This window comes from Notechis scutatus, chromosome 2 (genome assembly GCF_049901735.1).
Source record: "Notechis scutatus isolate UNSWTSFEM ecotype Mainland chromosome 2, rNotScu1.2, whole genome shotgun sequence".
Lineage (NCBI taxonomy): Eukaryota > Metazoa > Chordata > Lepidosauria > Squamata > Elapidae > Notechis > Notechis scutatus.
Genome location: NC_142010.1, coordinates 59,159,967 through 59,170,490, shown reverse-complemented (window position 1 = coordinate 59,170,490; position 10,524 = coordinate 59,159,967). Strand labels below are relative to the sequence as shown.

At 49.1% G+C, this 10,524-nt stretch overlaps 1 protein-coding gene across 2 annotated transcripts in view; it reads left to right on the top strand.

Moving 5' to 3' along the window:
• Positions 1-10,524, top strand: part of SYN2 (synapsin II) — a 134,386-nt gene that overhangs the window by 87,630 nt on the left and 36,232 nt on the right. The gene's annotated exons all lie outside the window — the stretch shown is intronic.

The window sequence follows — 10,524 nt, the reverse complement described above, 5'->3', positions numbered from 1 at the left end:
ATGAGCAAACAAAAGCAGCCTGCAAAGATGGCATGGAAAAAGCTTTTCTATTTCTAGAAATGGCGCTGGTCAATTACCAACAGACAATGGAACAGATGGAAACGGAAGAAGAACAACAAGGAAGAGCGAAGACGCCATCTTCATTGAATCCCAAAACTTATCTAAGGAAGAAGGAAGGAAGAGAGCAAGGAAAATGAAGGACTTAAGATCTAAAAAAACATTTGAGAAAGAGAAAAATATGATGCAAAGTAAATATAATGATAACAAACAAGAGAAAAAGGGAACACAACAGAGAAGGGATCCCAGCAAGGCTGAGGTTAGAAGAAGAAGGGGGTAGGAAGATTTGGTGGGGGAAGAAAGAAAGGGGAAAGGCGGAGAAAAGCCTCAAAGCTTTAAAATTGGATGGGAGAAGAGGATTTTTTTAGAGACAAAGGATGAAATATAAATTTCTGTAAGAAAGATTCTGCTAAGGTACAGAAGATGGTATTGTAACATTTATATTTGAAATAGTAAATTAGAATGGTTTAAGATTTAATAAGAAATTAAAATGTTGAAGTTTTTAATAATGATTGATTTTTAAAATGCAATAAAATATCGAAGGAAAGGAGGATACAATGTATTTAAACATTTTTGGTGGATAGAATGTACCAAGCAGAACCAAATTGGGTATTTGTTATGTTGAATGTTAATTTTACTAACTTAGGGGAGGATAGAAAGGCATCATACTCTGATTAGTGATTTCAGGAGAAATTCTTTTTATTATAAGAAGAGATAGAGGGATAATGAATGGGCAAAAGATACAAATTTAATGATTTAATTAAGATGGATTAAATAAGATAGAATTGTGAAGAGTGATATGCGCTATTATTTTAGCCCATGCAAAGAGAGGTAACTGGGGCCAAGGTACTTTACTAAAAGATTTTTTTATGTTTGTTTGTGTTTGTTTGTGTTTTATGAGAATATTGGGGAAATTATTGTAGAAAGACAGGGAAAGATTTAATATGTAATGATTTGTTTGTTGTTGAAACTTTTAATAAAACTTGTTTTTTTAAAAAAAAAAAAAAGAATAGGGGTGTCAAACTCAAAGCCCGTGGGCCAGATCCAGCCTTTGGGGTGCTTAAATCTGGCCCATGGGATCCACCTGGAAATATCAAAGGACCAGCCAGTGGTGTCTCTGCAAGTCAAAACTGGCCACATGTGGGGGCCCCAAAGCCTGTTTTTGGCTTCCCCTGTCTGCTGCAGCAATCTGTTGGGCAAAAACAGGCTCCACGGAGGCCTCTGGAGGCCTCTGCATGATCCGTTTTTGGCTGGCAGAGTGCTGAAGGCCAGGGAAGGTAAAAATGAGGCGCAGGGAGGCAGTGTGCACCCCGTCTCGCTCCCTACCTGTTTTGGCCAGCAGGGTGCTGCAGGGAGCATCCATCCCGTCTCCCCCCACTCCCTACCCCTCCCTTCCTGACAGCCCGTGGAGAACTACAATGCTGATCCAGCCCCTGAAGAAATCCAGTTTGACACCCCTGCTTTAGAATAATAATCAATTCTGGAATATTTAGCAAAACTGTGCGCATGTGGTATACTGTAAATCAGATTTTCCATTTCATACATTATCTGAGTAAACAGTGTGTTAAAACCCAATGCGTTAACACGAAGCTTATTTTTACTTCTAGTTCATGATCTTTTGCTGTCTATATATTTTTCATCACATCATTATGCTGATTATACAGACTAACATTTGTGAATGGTGTTACGGACTAAGCAAACACACTGTTTTAAAATCCTAATAGTTTTACTTCTACGGCAGGTTCGTAATCCTGCACTTCTGATTGGCCCGCGAGTAGCGGATCCTGATTGGTCAATTCTCGCCGATCTGATTGGCTGTTAACGAGCGCTGGTGATTGGCCGTTCCCAGCGCGGCAAACTCAAAAGAATTGGCTGTTGTGACAGCAGCCAGCCCTATAAAAGGGCTGCTGCTGCCCAAGTATTTTGCTCTGTTCTGAAGTCACTAATAAAGAGTTGAGTCACTACCCGATGCCTCGTCTCCGTTCCTTGCGCCCACGCTCCAGACATAACACTGGCGACGAAGGTGGGATGCGGAGACATTAAGAGCTGACTGAACACCCAACGATCCCTACAGAGCACGTGGCTGAGAGCGCACCAAAAGAAGCGGCAGAATGACCAGCAGCGCCATACCACCTGCTCCATTTGACCCGGCAAACGAAGACTGGGACTCGTATATGGACAGGTTTCAGATGTTCCTGGAAACCAACAATCTGAAGGATGCTTCGCCTGGCAAGAAACGAGCTGTATTCCTGACCCATTGCAGGCCTGCCGTTTTCAAAATGGCAAAGGCACTTGCAAAACCAGCAGAAGTCAAGACAATGGACTGGGACAACCTCACCCCAATCCTCCGGGCCCATTATGCCCCAGCGATACCAACGCTCATCCGAAGACACGAGTTTTACCAGAGGGACCAACAGGAAGGCGAGTGTCAGCCTCAAGAGATATTCATCCCTAACTATCAAGATATCTTCACCCCTAATTATTGCTTATTTGTTGCTATGCTCTTTATCTCTCTTTCGGCTGTCATGAAACGGTGGGAGGGGGGAATCTTGGAGAGGAAGAAGGCAGGAGGTGTTTTGCATTCCTTTGCTGGGTTAAGAAAGGGAGGGGGGATTCTTTGTTTTAACTTTCCATTTCTTCACTAGCCTCTGTCCTTTTTTCTGCGCAACTGCGGACTTTTATCAAAAAATGTCAAGGTCACTGACAGTAGCCTCATCATCACCTAGAGATGACCACATGATCCTATTCAGAAGTTTTAATTGGAAGAATCATTTGATCTCTGGAGGGGGGGAGCAATTCTATCCCTTTGTATATGCATTTTACCCGCCAATATTTCAGTTTCGGAATTGATTCTGTTGCTACCATTCAATTTCCAGTAAAAGAATAATTCTGCTCTACACCATGGAGTCTGAGTATTTCTTTCTTGGGATTTAGAAGGAGCACAGTCTGACATTATTCCGAAACTCCGATATCAACCCACCCGGAGAAAACAGCAACTTTTTCTTCCGAGGGGGTTTCATCTCATGTCGTCTCCAGCCAGCGATGAAGAGGACCAGGGAGCTGTGGGAGGGCAGCCGATGCTGCTACCAGAGATGCCGGCTGCTGACCTACTGGCCGACCTGACTCTGGAAGAAACCCCTGCTGAGATGCCCAGATGGTCGTTGGGGGTTGGTTGGAGAGATCAGGACGACCCCCCTCCTCCCAGAATCACTGTAAGACGAAGGGGTGCGAAGGAACGGCTGTGGCAGGAGGGGAGGAGATGGAATGCAGGCTGGATCAAGGCGGCAGGTTCCTTATGGATGTTTCTGAAAAGCCCGGCACGGCTCCAAGGTATGAGGGGAAGGGGGAGCGAAGTCAGCCCGGGAAGTTGAGCTAACCCCCCCAGCCCAGCCTACGCCGGCGCAGCCACCCGCGGCCGCCTGGGGAGCCCCAGCAATAGGTGTGCTTCCTGGAAGATGCCCCCTGCCTCCCTTAGATGTGAAATTTGGAGGAAATCCCAGAGACTTGGGTTTTTCCTGGTGCAAGTGGGAAGCTATATGGCAGAATTTGAAAGGGAGTTCAATTCTGAAGCAGCCAAAGTGAGATGTGTCACCAGGACCCTGGAAGGGATGGCAGCAGACTGGGTGGTGACTTTGTTCAATGATAACTCCCCCCAACTGCGAAACCTCGATGTTTTCATGACTGCATTGAGGAGAAGATTTGAGGACCCCCTGGCAGAGAGAAGGGCTAGAATCAAAATGAAAACCTTAACCCAAGGGGGAGATCGGTTGCAGATTACACCCAGGAGTTCAGGCAGTTGGTCTCCTGTCTCCGAGGCTGGCCCCAAGAGGCCCTGGTGGAAACTTACAAAGATGGCTTAAATGAAAATGTATACCACATGTGCATCTCTCGGAGGGATCCACGTGATTTGCAGTCGTGGTACTTGCTGGCGGAAGAGGTGGATATTGATCTGGCTCGAAGCAGACGCAGAGGAGGCCCCGGCTGGAGAAAACTACTCCCCCACATCCCCAAGAGACCTCCACTCCCCAAAGAGGAGGGATGGCAGCAAGGGCCAAGACCACAGCCTGTTTCCGTTGCGGGAAGGAGGGCCACCGGATGGCGGAGTGTCGAGTCAAGTTGGTCCCACCAAAGAACGCAGGGTCCAGGGAGGAAGCCCGGTAAACCCCAACCAAGCCCCGCGAGACCGGACTGAAGGCGAGGGAGGTTGTAGAGGTCGCCCTTCCGGCGGGAGAGGAGCTGGGACCTCCAACCCTACTCGACGAGACCGATTCGGAGGATGACGCCTCGGTAAGTCCTACCCAGGGGCCCATGACCATCCCAATAAAGTTAAGGGACCCTACATCGGGGACCGAGGGAGAGATGTTGGCCTTGTTGGACTCGGGGTGCATGAGGTGTGTAATTAACATGAAAGTAGTAAAAAATATGGGCATCGGACTGAGAACTTTAAGAACGCCCATAGCTTTCTGTCAATTGGACGGATCTGTGGTGGGAGGTCACCCAGCGAGCTTTATAACGGAACCCTTAGAGATGACCATGGGAACTCACCGCGAGATCTTATGCTTTATCGTGGCCCCGGGATGGAACAGCCTTTAATATTGGGATTACCCTGGCTTCGGAAGTGGAACCCCCAGGTGAACTGGAGAGAGGGGTGGATACGCATCCGCACCGATCGGCCACCGGAAGGGGAGGAGCCCCACCCTCGGGAGGGGGAGGAGAAGTCCCATCCGAAGCCCCAAGTTACGGGTGAGGCAGCTTCCGCAGGTGTCGAACGAGTGGATGGGGAGGAGAAAATCCCGAAGGAGTACTGGGACTTAAGAGAAGTGTTTAGAGAAGAGGCCTCTGACGAGCTCCCTCCCCATCGCTCAACCGATTGCAGCATTGAATTTCTACCGGGGGTAACGCTCCCGAAACCGAAGCTGTATCCGATGACACCGGGGGATCTGGAAGAACTGAGAGCGTTCATCGACAAGAACCTGAAACGCAGTTTCATCACGCCTGCCAGACCTCGAGTGGCAGCCCCTGTAATGTTCCGCGAGAAGAAAGACGGCTCAAAACGTCTGGTCATGGACTACCGAAATTTAAACGCTGTGTTGGTGGAGAACGTGTACCCCCTCCCCTGATGAAGGACATGCTAGCCCACCTGGTGAAGGGGAAGATTTTCACAAAGTTGGACTTGAGGTAGGCATACTACAGGATCCGAATTAAGAAAGGCGACGAGTGGAAGACTGCATTCAACTGCCCGATGGGTTGTTTCCAGTTCAACGTTCTTCCTTTCGGCCTACAGGGGGCGCCCGCTGTTTTCATGCAGATGATAAATCAAGTGCTTCACGAACATCTATACAAGGGGGTTCTGGTCTACCTTGATGATATTCTCATCTACACGGAGAATAAAGACGAACATGTGAAACTGGTACTCTCGGTGTTGCACAAGCTGAGGGCAGCCAAACTGTACGCCAAACTGTCCAAGTGTGAGTTCCATCAAGAAAAAATCGACTACTTAGGATATCGCATCTCTCCCGAGGACATAGAGATGGATCCAGAGAAAGTGCGAGCTGTATTGGAATGGGCCCCCGAGAACCCGGAAGCAACTTCAAAGTTTTCTTGGGTTTGCCAACTTCTATCGGCAATTCATCCCGTCTTTTGCAAAAATAGCCATGCCCATCACCAACCTCCTGAAGACAAAGGGGAAGTGAAACCAAAACCCAGCCAACCGTTGAACTGGTCCATGGAATGCCAAGCCGCATTCGAAAAGCTTAAAAGACTTTTCGCTGCAGAACCAGTATTGAAACACCCCGACTTGGATGCCCCTTTCGTGATCCAAGCTGATGCAAGCGATGTGGCGGTGGGGGCGGTCTTACTTCAATTAAATGAGAAGGGGACACTACAGCCGTGTGCTTATACCTCCCGTAAATTGACTGACACTGAAAGGAGATGGGCCATCTGGGAGAAGGAAGCGTTTGCAGTCCGTTGGGCTCTATTAGCCTGGAGACAATTTTTGGAAGGAGCGAAACATCCCTTTGAAGTATGGACGGACCACAAAAATCTGGAAGCTTTAAAGACTCCTCGAAAGCTATCTCCTAAGCAGGTTAGGTGGGCTCAGTTTTTCAAGCGTTTCAATTTCTCGTTGAAGTATATTCCAGGGGGAAAAAATTTTATGGCGAATGCTTTGTCTAGAATGCCTCAATACAACAGTATCCGAAAAGAAGTGGTAAGACCAATTGTGTCCACTACACAGTTGGCTGCTCCCATAGTTACCAGAGCACAAAAAAGGGACCAGGAGAGAGATCTGTCCACTGACTTGATGGAACGATTTAAGGAGGCTTTGAAAACAGATGAGTGGTTTCTAGCAAATGCGAATAATTAGAAGGAGCACAGTCTGACAGCGAGAGTGTTGGAGATTTCATCGCCGACCTTAGGAACCTAGGTGGACTCTGTGGCTTCACCAAGCTCGAAGAAGCCATGAGAGATCGGATTGCCTTGGGTCTCAAAGACCCCACAACCCAGAGCAAGATAATGGCGAAGGGAGACATCGCCCTCGCAGATGTCATCGCCAACGCTACTGCAGCAGAAGCAACCAGGAAGTCAGCTGCTCGAATGCGCCGAGCAAACGCACCGCACCGCCAACTCGCCAGCGACGCTACATCGTTTTCCGAGAGGCACGCAACAACCACTCACCATGAGGACCTTGAATCCTCATCAGAAAATGAGGAAGAAGAGGTCAACAGACTCAGGTCAGAACGTGACCAGCGGGACCAGCGCAATCGGAAATCCCCGTACTGATGCTCCAGGTGCAAGGGTAGCCACCCGCGATCTGATTGCAAATTCCTAGACGCACTCTGCCGTTCCTGTGGAAAGAGGGGCCACATCGCGAAGGTCTGCAGAAGCAAGCAAGGACCCAGCCCAACCAGGAGAGAAAACAATTTCCGACAGACCGCAGGCACCCCACCAGCAAATCGGGACCGCCAAGGCACTCAATGGAACCTACACTACAGAAACCGAGCACCTGTCACTTCATCCAGACGTGAAGAGGCGCATCAGACTATCATCATCGGCCACGCATCGTCCCTTGATGCAAGAAAAATCCGAGTGAGGGTCACTATCGAGAATCGTCCATGCATTATGGAAGTCGACTCTGGATCATCCCTATCCATGGTCTCCTGGAAAACCTTCAGGCAGCTAATCCCTGACATCCGCCGCCAGGACCTCAGCACTCAAAATATCATATTGAAAGACTACCAGGGAAACCGAATCCCGGTTGCCGGATCCAGCGACGTCCGAGTAACATTCAAAGACCACACCGCAACCCTACCTCTGACCATCGTCGATCGAGATCGACCCAGCCTTCTGGGTTTGCAGTGGTTTGCACTGCTAGGAATTGAGCTAGCTGGCATCAACCAGACTGGGAGCAATCACTGGGAAGCAGCCCTCATCCAGGAATTCCAGGACGTGTTCAGCGAGAAGCTAGGCAAGTACAAGGGATCCCCCATATCATTTAACCTCAGCCCGAAGTTGCGCCAATTCGCCTTAAGCCTCGTCGAGTGCCCTTTGCACTCAAGCCAAAGATTGATGAACAATTGGACAAATTAATAGCCCAAGGCGTGTTGGAACCGATTGACCACGCTCGATGGGAGACCCCAATTGTGACCCTCATAAAACCAGACAGATCGTTGAGAATTTGTGGGGATTACTGGGCCACCCTCAATCACGCACTCCAGCAGAGCGCTTACCCTGTACCTGTGGTCCAACACCTTCTTCATTCCCTGGGAGGTGGAAAAATATTTGCAAAATTGGACCTAGCTCAGGCGTACCAGCAGTTGCCCGTAGACGCCCAGACTGCGAAGCCCAGACTATAGTTACGCATAGAGGGGCCTTCAAATGTAATAGACCAGTTCAGAGTAAGTGTAGCACCTGGCATTTTCCAGAGTTTGATGGAGAGATTACTGCAAGGCATAAAAGGGGTCCTGCTATACTTCGATGATGTTTTAATAGCTGCCCCTACTAGAGGCCTGTTAGAAAAATGACTCAGATTGGTTCTACAGAAATTTAAAAACGCTGGCCTGAAGGTCAAAAAGGACAAGTGCCAACTCTGTACGGAGAAGGTTGAATTCCTGGGCTACCTTCTTGACAAACAGGGAATTTACCCAACTGAAAAAAAACTATCCGCAATAAAAAATGCCCCAAGACCTAGGAATAAAACAGACCTCCAAGCCTTCCTAGGACTCATTAACTTTTATAACATCTTCTTGCCCCAGAAAGCGACCATTGCTGAACCCCTGCATAGGCTCCTCGACAAGAAGGCTTCCTGGGTCTGGGGACAACGGGAAGAGCATGCCTTTCAGCAGGTCAAGGACCTTTTAACTTCAGATGCTGTATTGATACAATACAACGAGACTTTACCTTTAACCGTCACCTGCGATGCCTCACCGTTTGGGGTAGGAGCAATCCTGAGCCACATCCTACCAAACGGTACTGAGGCACAAATTGCATTTTTTTCAAAGACTTTATCAAAAACTGAGAGGAACTATAGCCAACTTGATAAAGAGGCCCTCACTATTGTGGCTGCGATCAAGCGATTCCATGAGTATGTATATGGAAGACCCTTTTCCATAATCACCGATCACAAACCGTTACTTGGCATCTTAGCAGGAGACAAACCAACGCCCCACATCTTATCGCCTAGAATGACGCGTTGGTTGGAGTTTCTAGCCGCATACGATTACCAATTGCTACACCGCCTGGGAAAAGCCATTCCCCACGCTGACGCTTTAAGCCGCTCACCGCTACCCGAAGTCATAGACGATCCAGCTCCAACCCTAACTATGCTACAAATCGAAACCCTTCCTTCTCCACCACTGACTGCATGAGATATCGCCTCGGAGACAAGAAAGGATCCTTGTTTGGCACAAGTCCTCAGCTGGGTAGAAAGAGGTTGGCCTGACAACAAACCCAACGACACCTTCAAACCCTTCAAAAACTGCCAGACAGAACTCTTCTCACAAAAAGGATGCATATTGTGGGGAGACAGAGTCATCATTCCAGAGCGGCTACAGCACAAAGTCCTGAAACTATTGCACGATGGACATCCTGGTATCGTGCGAATGAAGGCACTAGCGAGGAGCTATGCTTGGTGGCCAGGTATAGATAAGCAGATAGAAACTTGGGTGGCCACTTGCAGCAAGTGTCAGGAAAACCACTCAGCTCCGCCAAGAGCCCCGCCAACTGAATGGGAAACACCCCGGGGTCCCTGGTCCCGCATCCACATCGATTTTGCGGGACCTACCAAGGGGCATACATTTCTCATAACTGTGGATGCCTATTCCAATTGGCTAGAGGTCCACAAAATGAAGAGCACCACCACAGAAGCAGTCGTCAAAAAACTAAATAAACTATTCGCTACGCATGGGTTGCCCGATGTCCTGGTCTCAGATAATGGACCCCAATTCACTGCTCTTGCATTTGAACAGTACCTCGCAGATCGGGGAATACGCCACGCCTTAACTTCGCCTGCTCACCCTGCAGCCAATGGGAGAGCTGAGAAAATGGTCCAATTCGTAAAGAAAACCTTACACAAGATGGAGAGAGGAGACATCGATGAGAAAGTGACCAGGATGCTCCTCCTCCAACACATTACCCCACACAGCACCACAAACAAAACCCCAGCCGAACTCCTGATGGGACGGAAAATTCGCTCACATCTTGACCGCCTACATCCCGCCTACATGCTGGAACAACCCCTGGGGTCCAGCAGCAGGTATCGCACATTCAGGGCAGGCGACTCAGTTTTTGCGAAAAACTTCTCGGGTGACCCATTGTGGGTCCCCGCTACTATAACTCAACTTACGGGGCCCCGTTCCTACCGTTTACAAACTGCTGATGGGAAAATGTGGAGCGCCACATTGACCAACTTCGCTCCAGACTAGCTCCTACCCCCATCACAAGTCCCGAACCTCAAACCTGGGGGGGAAGGGAAAGCGAGGGGGCCGAAAAAGAGCTAGCATACGACACGGGACTCGAAAACCGGGAGTCAACGCAACCAACCCCGGGATATTCACCTTCCAAAGGAGGGCTGGACCAGATGACTGCCTCGCCACAAAGCAGCCCTGCAATAGCAACTAATCCAGGAAATTCAGGAGCCAGTCTTGATGGGAGCAGGGATGACAGCCCCGAGTCGCCCAGCGTAACAGTCGACCCAGCCGGGCCGTTGAGCTCAGTGAACAGCCCAGCGGAACCAGAGCCTGGGCAAGGACTGTTGGAGCAATGCAGATCGGGCAGACAGGTGAAACGACCTGCATATTTGAAAGAGTACATCACCCCACCCCTCAGACAGAACCTAGGGGGGAGGGGTGTTACGGACTAAGCAAACACATTGTTTTAAAATCCTAATAGTTTTACTTCTACGGCAGGTTCGTAATCCTGCACTTCTGATTGGCCCGCGAGCAGCGGATCCTGATTGGTCAATTCTGGCCT